This window comes from Stylophora pistillata, chromosome 7, assembly GCF_964205215.1.
Source record: "Stylophora pistillata chromosome 7, jaStyPist1.2, whole genome shotgun sequence".
NCBI lineage: Eukaryota > Metazoa > Cnidaria > Anthozoa > Scleractinia > Pocilloporidae > Stylophora > Stylophora pistillata.
In genome coordinates, this window is record NC_142525.1 from 21,734,267 (window position 1) to 21,753,710 (window position 19,444).

At 37.6% G+C, this 19,444-nt stretch overlaps 2 long non-coding RNA genes and 1 other non-coding gene across 10 annotated transcripts; 1 reads left to right on the forward strand and 2 right to left on the reverse strand.

Annotated features, from left to right (window-relative positions):
• Positions 1–675: 675 nt before the first annotated feature.
• Trnaa-ugc (transfer RNA alanine (anticodon UGC)) lies at positions 676–748 on the reverse strand. Its single transcript has one exon. It is a non-coding gene; the product is annotated as a tRNA-Ala (tRNA).
• An 8,845-nt stretch (positions 749–9,593) lies between these two features.
• On the reverse strand, positions 9,594–19,299 carry LOC148727079 (uncharacterized). Of its 8 annotated transcripts, none has more exons than XR_015989859.1 (4): positions 17,854–18,615; positions 11,362–11,438; positions 10,804–10,885; positions 9,594–9,997 (listed from the first exon to the last, which is right to left on the reverse strand). It is a non-coding gene; the product is annotated as an uncharacterized LOC148727079 (long non-coding RNA). The 8 variants fall into 8 exon arrangements; XR_015989860.1 differs by lacking the exon at positions 17,854–18,615 and adding an exon at positions 11,694–13,449; XR_015989865.1 differs by having other exon boundaries at positions 9,864–10,381; positions 10,804–11,438; positions 17,854–17,904; positions 18,152–19,299.
• On the forward strand, positions 13,449–16,866 carry LOC148727080 (uncharacterized). Its single transcript, XR_015989867.1, has 2 exons — positions 13,449–13,739; positions 15,281–16,866. It is a non-coding gene; the product is annotated as an uncharacterized LOC148727080 (long non-coding RNA).
• Positions 19,300–19,444: the final 145 nt, after the last annotated feature.

A 19,444-nucleotide genomic window follows, 5' to 3' on the forward strand; every position in this document is an offset into this window, starting at 1 on the left:
AAACCAAATTGTTTTTTTTTTGCTCGCTTGCGTCAATCACGCGCATTCGCCATCAGATCACCACTGGCCTTTTCACTGTGTTTACGCGCAGTTTAATTGCGACGTGAAAATTTATGGGAGGGTTATAAAATGGATAAACCCCGTTCTGGCTTGCTGGTATGTCGGCTGATAAAATCCTTGGCTGAGAAAGTGTCCTCAAAATTTCATAATTGCCCTCGAAGCTTGGCTTTTCGACCAAATATTCATTTTTCGGACAATCTCTCAGCCGAGGACATTATCAGCCGACATACCAGCCGCCCGAAGAGGTTTATTTACTAAATATCCGGTTTCTTTTTTCCAAAACGAATCATGAAATGTAGCAATTCTTTTAACTGGCTTTCAGCCGGCGAAGCTGGTTACTCTGGCAAAAGACGTGTGGTCACATAAAAAGATATTAAAATAGTTCTTTTCGTTTATTGTTGTTATTCTTGTTTTTAAAAGAGGCCTTCAGGAAGATGACTATTTTTTTTTGACTATCCTATTTTTGGTCAGCCTCACATTTGGTTAGTTGCATCACCATGTTTATTGCAAATGTTTACAATTGATGTCTACAAGCTACTCATACGCATGTAAGAGCGATCTTCGCAGTGAGGAACACTAATTAAGCAATAGTGAAATTAAGACCTGAAAAAATTCAGGCCTGTACGGGATTCGAACCCATGACCCCTGCAATGCAAGTGCAGTGCTCTACGAACTGAGCTAACAAGCCAACTGCGAGCTGGTCATGATTGCGATTCGAAATAAACCCGTGAGATGATGAGTCAAATGCTAAGAATATATTTGAACTACGGTAAAAGAAACGCATGTAAGAACGATCTTCGCAGTGAGGAACACTATTTAAGCAATAGTGGAATTAAGACCTGAAAAAATTTAGGCCTGTACGTGATTCGAACCCATGACCTCTTGGATGCCATAATAAACCCGTGAGATGATGAGTCAAATGCTAAGAATATATGAAAATCATATATTTGAACTGCGGCGCCGGTTAAAGAAATACATATATGAACGATCTTCACAGTTAGGAACACTATTTAAGCAATAGTGAAATTAGGACCTAAAAAATTCAGGCCTGTACGGGATTCGAACCCATGACCTCTAGGATGCAAGTGCAGTGCTCTACCAACCGAGCTAACAAGCCAACTGGGAGCTGGTCACAATGGTTTATTACGATTCACCATTATGACCATTTTTTCAGATTAATCTCAGGTTAATTTCGATCTCGATAAGTATTTTAATTTGGTAATTTTCTGTGCAAATGGATCGTCATAACAAACTCTATTAACTATTCAAATGATACAGAAGTTGTTAATTTTTGTCTTTCAATAGAGTCTGGAAAAGATGACAATTCTTAAGGGCCACGTTATCTTTTACTGCTTTATCAACCTCACAATGGGTAAGTGCATCTAATGTGTTGATGATAACAATTTCACGACCACTTGATAAGTGCCTTGAATATTGTATCTGAGTTTTGAGAGCTAATGAAGGAAAGCTTTTCTTTTCCTTGGAATTTTACCATTATACTATTTACTATACAACTGAATGTTCTTCATAAGAACTTTCTTTGGGAAGATTCATCCATTCACACACCTCTATAAACCTCAGTGTCTTTATCATTCACATGCCACAATGAGATATTTTTTTTAAATTTCCTCTCTCAACTCATTTCTAGGATAAGTCACCAACTTTCCATCGGTGCAAGGCTTGAGGAGAAAATTTTTCTGTAGATTGTGAGCGTAATGTCGTGATGAGTGATGGCAAAGAAAAGGAGTGTGTGTGTTTGGTAACGGCGATGACTGTATTCGGCGAGGGTGTAATATGTCCGAAATATGTTCGATATAATGTAGCCTCAATGCGAAAAGAGTAAAGGGATTTGTGTTGTTGCGATGTGTGATACACCAAATTGTAGACCCGAGGTCCCAACAAGAAAATAATCATTGCTTTAAAAGAAGGAATGCTTGTGAGGTATTAGAGCAACTGCAACATGAAAAGCTTTGAAACGTGTTACTTTTTGTATTTTATATTTGGCAGATTTAAAGGACTTTTTCGAAGAATCTGAGCCCTCGTACGTGTAAGGTTTTAACTATAATATAAAAACCACCCAATGACCACTGCTATTAAAACTTAATGCATTTTTGTTTTTCACCTTATTCGATGGCTTGACATGTCATGAGCTCGGGTATTTTGCGCTGCGCTGAAAACCGTTCCGCCATTAATTTTCGTAATCACGGCCAACTTATATTCGGTCAGCGGTCACTCCCATTGTGACGTAGATTACTAAAAAAACACTTTTCTATTTATACGGAAACCTTGTGAAATTTAGTGAAATAGCCTTTGTCTTAGTGTTATAAAAAGCACTATATACGATATACGAATAGATTTACCGTGTCTAAATAAAAATAGAGTTCAAGTTCAAGTTCAAGTTCAACATTACATAATATGACATTACATTAGATAGCTACTCTATATTTAAAATAGAGCCTATTAAAAAAACTATTTTTAAAACGCTGGGTATTAACCCTAGGGAGTTGACTACTAGGAACTTGCAGGCGCGCCGAGCTTTCTTTCGTTTTAGGGACAGAAGGGTACAGAGGGTGACCGGGCATACTGGAGATCTTCTTGAATAGTGAGCGATCAACCTCTTCTAATACACTATATATATCAATTTGGTACGAAATATATTTGCGTTTAAAGCAGCGCTGTAGAAAATTCTGGACCGTTGTTAATTCAGGTATTGAGGAGGCGTATATGGATAGACCATGCGTTAGTTTAGGTAAAACAATTGATCTAAAATCTTAATCTACATCTAGTTGTTCATATCCCTCTTTGCGCAAACTCCTTATCACATAAAGACACTTATTGGCCTCCCGCAGCTTACCCTTAATATGCTCATTAAACCTGTGATTACTCTGTAAAGTAACCCCTAACACTTTTAGACAAGAAACTTGCGTTATATTGTTCACAGGGTCTATATCACGAGCAACCTTCTTACAAAGTATTACTTCATTACATTTTTTGGGATTACATACCATGGTATTATCTTGGGTCCAACTGAAAAACTGATTGACAACCTCTTGAGAAAGATCAATTTCATTTTTACATACTTTGACTAGTAAGGTAGTGTCGTCAGCATATTTAACTATGCTGGTAAGGTCACTATCTCTAATGGCTAAATCGTTGATAAACAAATTGAAAAGATGAGGCCCACTGACACTACCCTGGGTTGTTCCTTTGTTCACATAATGCCATTTGTAGATAAGACCTTTAAATTTTAGTCTTTGTTTCCTATCCATTAGAAAACTTAAGTTCCAGTCGACAAGATAAGGATTGAGAGGAAGAGCCTTTAGCTTTTGCCCTACTAACGAGTGTTTCACATTATCGAAGGCTTTCGAAAAATCCATCGCAAAAAGCCTAACAAAATTACAATCCCTATCATCAAGTGCCACTAAGTAATTATGCTGTATTTGAATCAAGGCGTCTGTACAGCTGCAGCCCTCCCTGTAGGCATATTGTGTGACCGTCAGATTTTCCTCAAAAACTTTCTTACTCTAATGATGGTATACAGTTCCTATTAAACGTTTCCTACAAAAAAGAGTACAAACGATTTCTTGAGCAACATCATCCACTTTTAAGGTCAGTAGCTTTGAGCATTATCGTTGACTCAACATATAAATGATTCAATCATTCATTTCGCTTCAATGGAGCAAAACAAGAGCGCTCTAGCTCAATAGGCAGAGATAGCTCTCGGTAATTTTCCCATAAATCAGTCCTCGCTTTACTGAGGGCGTCTTTAAGCTGCACTTGCTGAAGTACACCTACGACTCATAGGTGAGACTGAAATTGAATGACATAGTTACGTTACGTATAGTAATTCCTGGCAATAGTCTTTGGTATCAATATGTAGGACTTATCGAGTGAACTTTACTTATAAAAGAACACGGTTCCTACAATAAGCGAAAAGGACAAGAGCGACTGTGTGTGGGCAGAAAAATGGGTATATCACATGCCTTTTGACGGCTCTGCAAAGTGTTGATTTGGTGCTCTACTTATTGAAAAGCTAGCAACCAAAATAATAATATGTAATAAAATAATAAAATATAATAATAAAATAATAATATTATTACAATCTATTATTACAATTACAATCTACTTTAATCTATGTAAACATGATCTAAAATTTAAAAGTGAAATAGAAAAAATAAAGAAATTCTGCTTTACATAGATGCCGTGTGCGTTTTGTCGATTACGACGAAGAAATTGCGACAACCATTTCGAAAAGATTGAAGTGATTTTGCTTGCCGCAATTCATGGGACAAGCTATTCCAGATAACCGCACCGTTATAGTTAAAGCTATTTTCCAGGAAATTGGTGGGGGGAAAAGGAACAGCTAGTTTGTTTTCAGAGTTCCTTAGATTACAAGGAGAATCATATGTAGTGAAAAGAGAACCAAGATAGTCGGGCGCAAGACCATGGTGGCCACTTGTATTTGTCGCTGAGTATCTAACCGTCTCCAGTTAGGTTGACCAAAAAGAGGATCAGCGCTTGTGTCATAACTGGAGAAGGTCAGAATACGGGCAGCCCGGTTTTGCAACTTTTGGAGCTTATTTGAAAGACACTTGTTACAATGCCCCCAGACCTCGCTGCAGTAATTAAATTACGGTTGAACTAAGACATTGAAAACGGACTCAAGCGTGGTTCGATTAACAAAAGGCCTACAACGTTTAATTGCTCCAATGCCCGATGCGATTTTCTTAGCTATTTTTTCAATGTACATATTCCATGAAAGGTTTTCGTCTATATGCACACCCAGAGATTTAACTGAGCTAACTTGTTTAATTATGTCACCACCTATGATTAGTTTAGGGGAAGTATCGTAAGTACCTATCCTTTGCCGCGATCCAATTAACATGAATTCAGTTTTAGATGAATTTAGGTAAATTTGTTTGCAGTGAGCCATGTATTAACATTGGATAGGTCGTGATTCATAACATCATTGATCATTTCTATGTTGTTACTGGCAAAGGCCAGGTGAGTATCGTCGGCATACATACGTGCAACTGAATTGGACAGGCAATTAGGAATATCATTTATGTGTAGAACAAAAAGCAAAGGCCCTAGAATTGTTCCTTGCGGAATTTCACAAGCGAGAACTTGACTAATTGAGAGCGAACCATTTACGAAACATTGTTGATTGCGATTATCTAGGTATGACCTAAACCATTCATAAGCGATACCGCGGATACCATATTCGAATAATTTAGACACAAGAATTGTATGGTCAACGGTATCAAAAGCCTTTTTTAGGTCGAGAAAAACAACTGCATTTAGACTGCCTCTATCAATGTTGAAGGCCCAATTGTTTGTGGCCTCCAACAAGGCAGTAACAGTCGAATGGAGCGAACGAAAACCAGATAGCCTTGTAAGTATTTTTATGTAAATTTTCTTGTTTTAGCATGTATTTTTGCTTAAAAGCAATCAAGACCTATTATTATTATTATTAAATATAATTAAATATCAATATAACTTAAATATAGTTCCTGTGAAACAGTGGATTAAAGGAGCACTCTTATGAAACCGCCCTATAATTTGAAAACCCGAAAAATTCAGTTATTTCATTATAATATGAATTTTTAGCGATTAGTAAAGCCTTTTCAATAATAATTTTAGTTTAAAGTCAATTCTAGGGCGAGAAATTACGATTTGAAAACCGCTCCGCCATTAATTTTCGTAATCTCAAGAAGACTGGCAAGTGCTCGTGGCTAATTTTCAAAAAAAGTGTTAATATATACGATCTATATACGATCCAGCTGAAGACTCAAAAAATCTCAGAACACCACTGCTAAGATTTATTGACGAAATACACAGTCCGGTGTTGAAACTCATGAAGTTATTCGGCTTGTACCATGGAGATACAAGTTTGGAAACGTCTGGCCACTACTTTTGGCCTCAGTTGTTGGCCTCTCTATCCAGCCGATAAGTGGTAACAAAAGGTACTGTGCTAGATACTGGATAGCGATTTGTCCAGTGGATAGCGTTATTCACTCTTCGAACAACAGGGGTTAGGCATGATGCGCGATGATTGTTGGGTTGTGGTTTAATGTTTTGATAGCCTTTGTTGCTATTTTTTGTCAAGCTGATATGTAAACGTTCATCTTGTTCAGCTTATGGTGCGTGTTTGTTAACTGCACTCAACGCGACTCTTTGTCTGTTTGTACTTTGTATTCCCTTCGCCGACGCAAGAAAGTCCCGATTTGGTTATTTCCTGATGAAGTTAACCGCCATCAAAATTACTGCCAGCAGAAAAGGTAAAACAATTCAGGATCTATCTTGATAGATATTGCAGGATATTTGTACTCTATTTACGCATTATTTGTATTCCGCTTTGTGCAGTAGGATAATGAATTCAAACTAATCTTTTGAAAGTCATCTTTTGGAGACGAACAAATATTGAAAATCTGCATGATTTAATTTGTGACATTAAAACGTAGATGAATATAGACAAGCAATGGGAAACATCATTAATCTATCTACGATCTTCCAAGATACGGTCACAATAACTCTTTTCTAAAAGAAAGATAGCGTCAAATAAAAAAGTACGAATTACACGAGTTTGTTTTAGGGGCAGATAATTTATCAAATGGAGAAACCTTGACTGTGCTCTGTTCTGTTGTAAAACACACAGGAAGTGGACGGTGCACGAAACTGAAGTGTTGTTTCACAGTGGTAACCAGAGGTCACCATGATGAGCGGAACTTCGATGGACCTTAGCGTAATCACAGTCGCTATAACACCGTCATGATTCGTAAAAAATTCAATAGTTTTGCCGGTTTGGTTATATTATTACAAATTTTTGTCGGCTCGCTTGTTCCGAAATTTTACTATCAGTTAAAGAAATAGTGCTATAGAGAAGTCCGCAAAATGGTTGGACATGGTACAAATTGGCTGATGGCGTGAGAGCTTTAGCTCAGCTCCATGCTCTGTACTCTGATAGAGCACCCTCTTTCAACCAATAAAAGCGCGCGTTATATTCGAACTTTGAACTTTTCATAAAAGCATTTTGGTTTGCCAACATCTATTGAGAAACTTACGGATTATTAGGCATATAATTAATCCTTGATATTCCGTGAAATAATTTCACACAGTATTTAAATTTTCTAATCATTTTCTCTGCATCAGTGTAAAAAGAAACTGTAATGTTTCTCGATTGGCCAAAAAGTGACTGTCTCTCTATTCACGAAATTTTACTCTTTAAAGGAACTTTCTTTTCTGCTCGTCTTGCCTCCTTTTTAGATGGGGTTCTCTAACCTGAAACTTAATTGCAAAAAAATTAATTGCGGGGAACGAATGTAACGTCTACGATGAACGACCTCATTTTCCCTCGGACTTTCTACTTAGAGAAAATTAATCGGACAATACCACCTAGGAGAAACGATACCTCTGTTCAAGGCAAGCTTTACTATATATATAAGACAACTGACTCCTATCAAGAAGTAGGAATCGAAATTAGGAGGGTACTACGCCCTTGTCTAAGGATGAAAGAAGGACATAAAACATAAAGCTGGAAATTAGATACTATTTCTGAAGAACAAATTTTCAACAATGTCAACATGTAAACAAAAAGGAAACAATTTACTTCTTGCTGGTTTTCCAAATTCAAATGTCACGTTATCTCCAATCGGTATAAAGGGAGCCCACTGAGAAAGTTTTGTAAATCCGTTATATCTCATCCACTTCATGGCCTGGTGAAGAGATTCGCTGGCACTCTCTCTATTAACGAGGTGTTCGTAGAAACGAGTCATAAATTGTTTTGTTGCTTTGTCCTCTATGGCCCATAATGCAACCAGCACCGAGCGAGCACCAGATCCTAAGAAAGCTCGAGCGATTCCAATAACTCCCTCGGATCTGATCTGTCCATTTTCGCTGTGGCCAGCTTAGTACAACCAGTTTGGCTCAGACTTTAGCTTCTGAAATATCAGACATTGTTAACAGATAGTCTCTTTCTTGCGGTGTGGGGTCAAACCTCCCATGCGCGCGAACCGGGGACAGTGCAACTTCTCCTCTCTCGGCATCTCTGTGTGCAGCAAAATGAATCAGGCTCACCGAACGTATTTTGTCAAGAACTGCCTGCTTCGTTGCCTCGCGTCCTAACAAAGGTGTAACACCAACTAGACGGCCAACCAGCTCAGCTTCCTCTCTAGCACAGGACAACGCCGGCCACTTCGCGAGATCGCCTTTGTACATCACCCAGCCAACCTCAGGATCACCCACTATTAGTGCATCGGTCTGACTATGATAGTCCGTTGGACTCTCCTGGATAATCCTGAGTGTCACCAAAGAGGGAACTATGCGGATTCGATGAGTTTCCGATAAGCATTTCTCTCCCTTTTCACTGAGTGCTGCAAACGGAACTCTGTATAACCTCTTATGAGGAACGATGATGATTTCGGGCTTCTCAAGTAAATTAGTCCCCGGGGCAATGCAGATTTTGTGACATAAAGAAAGACTTGAAATTTCTTCCTCTTCGTCGTCTTCCTCTAAAAGCCGCGAACCTGCGGAGATCTCTTGCTCGGAGGAATTACGTTGCTGCTCATTAACATGTAAAGATCCATCTTCGCACTCCTCGTCCTTTAAAACTCCAAAACCCCGAAAAGCCTTCGATAAAAACTCATTCAAATCTAGATCTGACCCTATCCCAAAATCGTTTTCGTCTAGTTTTACTCTTCTGAATTATGAGGGTCTGCTGGCTTTCAAGATCAACATACGCACGTGGCCATCAATATGGTGGAGATACGAAATGTACAGAAATACACAACCACTCTCCTTCTCAATAATTTTTTCAATTCTAGTCCATGACTATGAATTGAATGAGGTATCTGTTGTAAAACAATACTGATCAAACATCAAGGCTGACAAGCCGCTAGCTCGTCCTAATTCTTCGATGTTCAGAGCTTGGCGAAAATTTCCGGCAAAGGAAAGTAAATTGTTTAACAGCTCAAAGGGAAGGGTACCGTGCTCCTCTAGAAATGATGTTTTGAAGTCATCCTTATCATCAAGAAATGTATGCAATTCTTCATATTGTTGAATGCATTGAAAAGCGTATTGATAACTTTCTTTGAAAGCTCCCTCGAAAAACTTTGAAAGTGAGTAGCTAAGAAGGCTTCATAACCTTGCTAAACGTTGTCCAATATGTTTGGATAAGAGCACTGCCCTCTCATAATATTCGTCAGCAACTTTGAATTCACGCAACGATCGACAAACATCTCCAAGGTTGATATAATTCCATGCTTGATTTGATTTCAATTTTGGTGGTAAGAGCGTTTTCGGAATATTCTCTGGCCTTTGGGTATTCACCAAGCGACTTTAGCAATGTCCCGGGATTTCCGTATGATGCCACTAATCCTGCTCGGTTCCCAATTTCAAGACAGAGGGCTTGCGAAACCACATAAAAGGAATATGTTCACATTTGACTTTTAAAAGATTTATGATAAGGTTTCAATAAAAACGCGTTATGGACTATTGAACAGAGGACGTAACAGAGAACAAAACACAACGCAGAGTCAGATAAATACCAAATTTTGCTTCGGTGTTTTGATGACTCAGTGAAAGTTTTCCCATTTTTTCAGAATAAATGAAAAATTTTACAACTGCTCACTACCTATAACCTTGAAAATTTGTGAAGTAACATCGACGCGTCGGTTTTTGTAACAAAGCATTAAGTTCCTTTTATGTCGATTGTTCAACAAATCGACAATGGTTTAGCGTTGTCTGTACTCTTATCGACAACGACAACTTGGCCAATCAGATTGCGACATTGCTTCAACTTGTGGTAAGGAAATAAATTTCACTTTTAATGCAAACACAGTCTGCCGACTGGCGTTATCATTAGTATCATCGTCATTATCATCGTCTTCATCATCATCGTTATCTTTGTCATTGTTACTGCTTGTGCTTTGATGCCGACCTGTTAAAACGAGAGAGCACTTAAATTTGATTTGTTATTTTTCATTCATTAATTTTCGGCATCAGTGGTCAAACTTTGGTGGCTATCGTAATTAAGTAAAGGGCTTTGAACAGAACGAGATTCAAGTCACCGAAGAAAATGATTTTTCATTCAATTACAAAGCTCGCGCGGGTAAGTTTACTTTCACCACTTCATGTTATTAGAGCTGTTGAACTTTAAGAAAAGTTTATAAACCATCTTAAGTTGGAAGCTGCAATGTTACCAGCCGATCAATTTTAACAGGATCCGGTTCCAAAACATCTGCACTGGTAAGCTTTGCTGGTCAGCCAACATGTGCTGCGACAGAGCTGACAACTTCCACCTGTGTAACCCAGCTCAATAGAGCTGCAAAATAATTAAGTGAAGACTTAAATAACAATTTTAACATGCTGCTTGCGATTAGTACAAATTTTTCGAATAGGTTTATGAGAGACTTAATGCGGGAGGTTTTAATTGGACTTCGGCATTCAGCTGGCTTTGCTCTCTGAGTTCTGCTATTGAGGTTTGAAATGAAGCCTGCTCGTGGTTAATTCAACCTTGTCTCAGTCGCGGTCAGTTCAGTTATGCGAGTTGCACTTGTTATCATTTTTCATAATACATATTTGCGGTTATTTTGATTGTGTTCTTTTGATTAGGTGACTGGCTTTCTAGCTTTGTTAACTGAGGTCTAGGTCAGCTTGCTTACGGATCAGTTTTCAAAAGAATCTTTTTCAATAAAAGCCCTTTTTTGCGGTTTCGAAGTGTAGCGATAAGCAATCGATAATTACCGATCCTTGCAGTTCTTCCAGGCTTTTCCAGTGAACCACCGACTCCATCGGGAACACCTGCTCCATGTTTAACAGCAGTTACCTAAAAATTAGATCAACAAATATATACAGTCAAAACCCAGTGTGTGCACCCTGAAATAGGATCGAAAAATTGATCGCAAATCACACTGAAGTCTACCTTTACTCCTATTGCCTGATCTGCACTCACAAACAGGAAACCTTACTTGATCTACTCTCCCATACATTAACCTTGAGTTGCTGCATATATACTTCGAAGAGTAAGTGTTTTATTTCTTTAACTTGAAAGCGTGGAGTAAACTTTAAAGGCAAGATTTTAAATCAAGCCAGCATAAAGCCCTTTTTCAAAATGGTTAACGATTGAATGGCTTGTTCTAGCGCCTCCCATGGTTCCTTATTTTTTCGTCTTGGATTTTTACGCAATTATTTCAATTACGGTGGTGTGCATTTCGGCCTTGTTGAGCAGATTACAATTAATTCAAGAGGAAGTTATAAACATCAGAGTACTTAGCCTGTAATGATCCCTGAAAAAGGAATTACCTTCAACAACTGAAACATTTAAGATGGTGACGGTAGCAACGATCAAAACAAGTTAAATAACATCCACAACGATAAGCCTGTCAAAAACGATATATAGAATTCGGAGTCAGTAGTTATAACTTTGATTCTATAATAGATAATAACGGTCTCTGCTACTCATTAGTGCTGTCTTTGATTTTCGTCTTAAACTGGAGTTAATAATTTTTGAAGCAGAAACAAGGAAGGTAGCATGTTCCCCTAGCACAACTAAAACAAGCTTGTGACCAGACCATACAGCTGCTAAATTACATGTGATAAAAAACTATAACATGACGATAAGTCCCAATTCTTACCATGTTGTTTCACTGCTGATAGTTGCAACTTTGAAGCCTCGGTATCGCTGGTCGAAAATGAAAAATCGATTTTTTTCTGAGCTTTTGTTACACTAATGCAAGGTAAATAAGGAAAGAATATTCATACGGGTTCGTAACTTTAAGGGTTCGAAACTGACTTTCTTTAATGATATGGGTTTCGAAACGCGACAAAAACGAGACTGAAATTTATTGCTAAGTATCACATTAATATAGACTCAGTACATACCCTCGAGGTTTCACCTTAATGCGTTTTGAAATTGTTTTTCAAGCGCGTCTTTTGAAATATTGACATCATTAGGAAATTCCAAGACAACAAAACCACAAAGTAGAGATTAATCTATCGAGCCAAACCGTTCTTTCGTTTTATAAGTGCTTTTATTCGATAATAAGAGATTATAAAATGAGATACGGTTTGTAAAAGCATCAGGATTTTTTCGTGATTTTTGTCCGGAAACGTTTCTTCCACATTTTTATGATAATGAAATTACATATCAGACAATATCTAATTTGGTACGTTCGCAAGGGAAGTGGCGTGTGTGACTTCAACGCATACCAGACCAAACTCTTGAGACAGACGTAAATTCTGTTTTCAACAATCTCGGTTTTCAAGTATATCTGGTATGTAATATAGGGTTCTACAGGTTATTAATCATTGCTTTACAATCACACGACACGTGATATGATAAAGACTGTTTATGGTTATCAATTTTTGGTTTTTACGGTTTTGAATGGGTTTTCTGAAATTTATTAATAAAGTATTATGAAAAAGAGATGCAAACGATTATAGTCGGATATTGCACTTTCTTTCTAAAAGATACGTTGTTACATCCGCGCATTTATCCCCAGATGAAAACGATAAATCCACGAGACAGGAGTTTTCTTGCGATTTATCACCCAAAATAATCTCTTTACAGTGATATATAGTCCCAGCGATATATCGTCTCAGCGGTATGTTGGTCCAACGGAATATCTCTACAACGCTATGCCATTGGTGTACATCCTCATGGTATATCGCTCCAGTGAAATATCGCGGCAGCAATTTATCTTATAACAATGAAAGCTTTCACTGCTTTATTGGTAAAATTTATTTTACTCAGCTAGGCATCAAAATTGATTTAAAAAGTGCAACTCTACAAAGTCAAACAGGAAAGCCATAAATGTAAATTAAGACTCGGAAAAATAACGCAACTCGCGAAATATATGCGCATGCTATGTGTTAAACCATCCAATAAGGGTATATATATCCTGCGAGTTTCGTTTTTTCCCGAACTCAGTACGAGAAATGAACAGAATGTCCGTTCGTATTATATGTCAAACTGTGAAAACAGGATTTTGCCTTCACAAATAAACGGACGGACGGGAACAACTCTATAAACTTCCTCTGGGAAAAGGCTTTCCTGGGGGCACTCGCTGGCTGCGGGGAGGCTGGGATCTATTACGGCTGTTGACTACGACTGACAACGACAAGGTTGGCTCCAACGTAGATTTATTCTGCAAACGCTACTGAACCTTTTTACCAGAACTGACCTGGCTTGCTTGACCAAAGAAAGCTCTACCAAACAGCTCTATTTAAGCCTAATGTACAAAGGATTAGGTAATGCTATGAATTATGTCTTTCACGTAATCTACTACAACGATTGGCTTGGGAGGAATTCGCCTTTTACAAGGTTAATCCCCTTCGAAAAGTTCTGGTAGATAACAACTACAGAAAAGGATATGATAGGTGACGGTTACAGTTTGACACTAATTACAGATATGACGTAAGAACAATTGATTAATTATGGTCAATTGAATGAGAACTGGTACTGTTCACGCTTTTCTGAGCGCAGCAAGATTTCACAGTTTCTACGTTGAATTTTATAGATTTTTAGCGCTGGCATAAAAACTCGATAACTTACAACATGGACACCTATTAGTAGAGAAGCTATTTTTCAGTGAATTTCTGTAGCTCTTATGCAATAATCGGTTACAAGGTTTTCTGTCCAGGCTTCTTCAAGGCTTTGATGACAACATGGAGACCTCAGAGTAAGCCATTTTTCAGTGATTTGCTGAAGCCCAAGCATAATTGGGTGCATCAACCAGCATGAAAGACGTGCCAGCTTGAATAGTCCCTTAATTGTATTTGAGAAGGCTAAATTTATGGTAAAGTTGTGTAGAAAACTAAGATGTCCGATCCTACCAAGACTAATGAGGCAAAGAGAGAATAGCTGCAATTTGCTAATTTCCAATATCCGACCATTTTGTATCTGACAATTTATGATAATTTTTAAAGAGTTTTGCTTTCTGTTTATTTTAATTTTCTTACTATAGCCAGCACAACGCTATGCTCAGAGTTTTAACTCTCGACTACATAAAATGTTAAACGAAAGTTGATAACCTCAAAAGCTATTTCTTTTTTCAAACGATCATTAACATTCTATGAATTTAACCGATGACTCTTATTGTCAAATTTCATTCAGCGTGAGCCAATTAAAACTCTACAGATAAGATAAAAATTAACTCATAGACGACAAATTTGTTGTTTAGAGCTTTCAAGAGAAGCTTTACATGAGGTGTATGGCTAAGTTTGTTTGTAATGATGTGCGCGCCGGTGTGTATCATGTCTGTTGGCGCAAAAGTTAGGAGTTGAAGTTCACCGCAATACTCTATCTTGATATTAGGGACTTTAAGCAGTCACGACTGCAACGCCACGGAAGACGTCGATTAAAAAATGAGTTTCTACTTTTAGTCAGAATTTCGAAAATGGCTGCATGTGTTTACCGTCTCATAGGGCGCCAGACCTCAAACTCAACATAACGCATAAAAGTAGCGTTGACTTCCAAACGTAATTATAAATTAAAATAATTTGCCACCGCGGTTTCGCTTCGAAGACGACGCAGATTTTGTGATTTCACGTTGTTGTTTTGCAAAGGACGGCTAAGAAATGTACAGTTTTAAAACGCACGTGCTGGGCTATTGTTCTGCCAATTAGATCTATTGTTATTCCACGTTCTCGTTGCCGTAGCCGTCGTGGTTTGCTTGAAGTCCCTAATGGCTTGATGAAAGACGCGCTAAACACCGTTTGATTGCATACGAATCTTCTTCCACGCTGCTTGCTTCACCACTGTCGACGTGTCGACGAAATTGGCACCACACTATAAATTTTGTGTTCACTCACGAGCTGAGTCAAATGCAACTCATGTATGCTGTTTGGTTTACATGCTCAGTGATTGTCTCAAAAATGAAACTGAGAAAGGAAGCAAAGCGGCATATACTGAAAAGCCAACAGCAATTTTGAATTGGATATGTTAAAAATACAGTTACATTCAAACGGATTCTTCAGTTGTAAGAGAGTCTCAATGGAATGAACCGTTAGCTGCAAAATGGCAAAACAATTGTATGAACACTCTATTGTCAACTTTCCAAAATTTTTTCCTAATACACTCTCATTGTTTTGATCGCCCTCGACCAAAGAGGCAATACAATTTCAGTGAAAAAGTCTAAGCTCATCTGTATCAATAACAGAGTATTGAAATTGTGGTGAAGTATTTATTCTCTTTATTTACTTCCAGTTTGTTAATTGGTAGGTGATTCCAAGATGTGGTTCCATTATGGGCTATCGTTTTGCTAGTTGGTTACATGATGGTCGGAGAACCGCCCCACAGCACAACCGGAGAAAGTGACTTGAATCAAGAGGAGTAGACAAAAATGGAGAAAACACCTGAAGGCTCAATCACGAAAAAGGACAAAAAACGACGAAAAAGGACAACTGAAAAAGATATTGTTGAAGAGGCACCATTGAGTGAAACAGATGATGACGCTATTCAAGAACAAGAATTTGTTAAAGCCAGTTTTCAAGATGGAGATGCACGAAGCAAAATACAAATAAAGCGGAAAACCAATACACTTAGCAGACGAAGACGAAGAAGGTATAATATACCACATATCCTCTATTCCGACGACAAAGTACATCTGTCCGACGACAAAGAAGTTTTTTCCGGAGAAGAAGAACTTCTGGTGATGTCCCTCCCGCTTCCTGTACATTTATTTATCTATTTATTTTTTGCATTACTATGTGAATTGATAGGTTGGTTCGTTGCTATGGGCCAGGGGCGAGTGTTTTTCAACAGCGAGTCGAGTTGAGTTTTGGAGTATCGCGAGCGAATAAAGTGATTAAAATATACAAATATCGAACCAGCCGAGTACAATTGTCGTTCGCCAACGACAGGTGATATGAGTCATTTTGAAAGAGTAGTTGAAAAAATCCAAACAGACGAAGAGAACGGTGATGAAGAAATAGAAGGCAAACAAACACCGCAAGATGGAGAAGTGGAAGAAGAAGAAATACAACAAGAGGGAAAAATGGAAGAGGAAGAAATAAAACAAGAGGGAGAAAACAAAGACCACCAAACACAGCAAGAAAGGAAAAGAAACACAGCAAAATGGATAAAACAAAGAAAACGAACTGAATGAGAAACTCAGCTAGACTAATCAAAATATGGCAAGATTTAAAATGGAAGAACCCCGACTCATATATTCAAAACTGTATTTTATCAAATGACCCATCCAGTCTCGCTCGAGCAATCCCATAGAAAACCATTGGAAAAGCTGACGTGTGCGGGGCCGGAAGGATTGACGTGAGCTGGTTCCGAAAAAGCCGTTTGTCACTTTTCGACGTGCAACAAGGCTCCAAGTGCTATATAATGTTAAAGTTCTCAAATTAACATGAACATTCATACTCGTTTGGGAAAAATTAATGATAAAATCGCTAAAGACCATTAGAGTACGTTAGCAGACGACGGATATTACCAGATATCATTAAATTGATGTAAAAAGGAAGCTTAAAGTAATTTTATTCAATGAAGTAGTTTCTTATGATCTTTGTCCTTTTTTTTCTGATTTGAGTAAAATTTCAAGATGGAAAGTTTAGTTTGTGAATACCACATAGGATGTAGTAGTTAAACTGTTTTCAGCGTAGTTCACCGAACACTATCTTGACATTGTACATATTTATAGAGCTTTTCTCGTGGTTGGCATTTCAGAAAAGAGAAAAACTAAGGGCACAGATAAAAGAATGTTCAACTAAAATAATCAAGCACCCATATGAACCAGCTATTTGCTGAACTGGGCTACCCTGTCTAAATATTCGAAATAAAGAAATAAATAAAAACAAGTATGCCCCAAAATGGTGACCTTGGATTTCGAAAAGTCAAGCCACAACTCAAAATTGACATTTATAGGAAAGTAACATAATCACTTTAGGCTGAGCTGGTTCGTTTAATTTTAAAACAGAGCTCATAATATAAACTGTTTTCCGGTTCCTATCAGAGTACATTACAATAAAACAGACTGAATGAAGAGGTCGATAAAAGACCCTCTAGTTGAAAAACGTCATAAAAAAGAGGAAAAATTTTCGACGTGCATGAACACATATACTCGTTTCGGGAAAGTTAACGATAAAATCGATAAAGACCATTAGAGTACATTAGCGGACGACGGATATTACCAGATATCATTAAACTGATGTAAAAATATCTCTTTCGTTTGAAGATTTTGATTAACATGACAACGAAAGACTTTTGCAATTAACGCGCACGTCTCAAACATTAATTCATTTTTCTGTTTGCTCAGTCAACTACAAATATATTGATTACGTACCATATTTCCGTTTGAAAAACGTCTTGAAAACGATGAAAATTTTTCGACGTGCAACAAGGCTCCAAGTGCTATATAATGTTAAAGTTCTCAAATTAACATGAACATTTATACTCGTTTGGGAAAAATTAATGATAAAATCGCTAAAGACCATTAGAGTACGTTAGCAGGCGACGGATATTACCAGATATCATTAGATTGATGTAAAAAGGAAGCTTAAAGTAATTTTATTCAATGAAGTAGTTTCTTATGATCTTTGTCCTTTTTTTTCTGATTTGAGTAAAAAAATTTCAAGATGGAAAGTTTAGTTTGCAAAGACCACATAGGATGTAGTAGTATTTTTTACCACAGTTAAGTTTGCAGTCACCCTTTTAAATTCTGTCCAAGGTGAACATATAGAGTCACGAATGCGTATGTTTGATGACTGGATTTACGGGTAACTGCTATATTGTTAAAGTATGGAAAATTGAGGAAGACCTGCAGTAATTGGTAGATATTGACTCACGTATTCCTACTTTGTAACCTAATGTCGTCTTGAACGGGCTTGCAGGCTTGACTAGAAATGGCCAGAAATACGAAATGTAAGCTAGCCAGAAAAAAAAAATTAACCACAAGTAACGTAGAGTAGAATTATAAACAAAAGAAATGGTAGAAAAGATTAAAAAAAAATAGACAACCTGAGGCTAGGTTCAGCTAAGCGAGAAGAAGGAATGGTATCATAAACACTCGTCCAACGGAGCAGAGCTAGCTGCCTGTTGGTTCAACTGAATTACACGTTGTGAGTAATTCTTAACTAAACTAACCTATTTTACGAGATGTTTGAAAAGTTGTGATGAAGATTTTCATTTGAAGGAATTTGGCAGCTGCATGGAGCATTTACGTCGCAAGGTTTGCCTCCGCCCAAAGATTAACACAGAACGATTCATGACCACATTTGTAAATAGACTAATTTTTGAACACAACCTGTTATAATTACATAATTTAATTTTGGCCATAGTATATTATTGTAATTTTTCATTACACAGTTTTTCGTTTATGTAACCTAGGATATGTATCTTTTATCTTATGGTTTATTAAAGACTTCAAAAACGAAAAAGTGACTATAGGGGAAGGTGTAAGTACTGTTCCAACAATTGCTGGATAAGCAGCGAGCTTTTCTGTTCAGTCCTTTTTAACAGAATCCAATGTTCAAACCTCATGCTGATTGGGAACTATAGCACAGAACAATTATCGCAGTTTTTAAACCAAGGTAGATGACATTGTTTTCTGTCTAATATTAATAGCATTTACTCCTCTTGGGTGGATTATAATTCTATTAGCTGCGTGAATTTCGTTAATGAGTACAATGCTTTATTACATCGATAGTAAAGGCTGGAGTGCTTGTAGATTTGGGCAAACTTGAATGTCCCGCTGCAAGGCTTCGCTAAGGCTTTGTTAACAACTTGGACATCACAAAGCAGATAAGCTTTTTTTTAGCGATTTCTAAAGCCTCTAAGCAAAATTGGGTGCATCAACCAGAATGAGAGACATGCCTGCTTGAATAGCCGCCAAATTTGGTTTGAGAATATTATTGTTATGGTAGAAACTAATGACTTACGCAAAAAATAGTTGTAATTTGTTTACTGGGTAACACTCCGTCATTCTGTACTTACACTTTTTAATAGTTTGTTACTAGATTTTCTGTTCAGGCTTCTTGAAGTCTTTGATGACGACATGGGCACCTCAGAGTGGTTAGGTTATTTTTCAGTGATTTTCTGAAGCTCTTATGCAAAATTGGGAGTGTCAACCAGAATGAAAGACATGCCTGCTTGAATAGCCGCCAAATTAGATTTGAGAAGATTGTTGTTAGGGCAAAGACTAATGACTTAAGCAAAGAATAGGTGGTTTGCACGTTACGTCATTGCCGCCGTGTTGGTGGACGTAAACAATAGACATCTCAGATACGATGAATATATGAAGTTCATATATTTTGAACTGCGGTTATAGATACGTATGATACACGATCCTCGCAGTAGAGAGCACCATTTATGCAATAGAGAAAATTAGACCTGAAAAAAATCAGGCCTGTACGGGATTCGAACCACTGACCTCTGCAG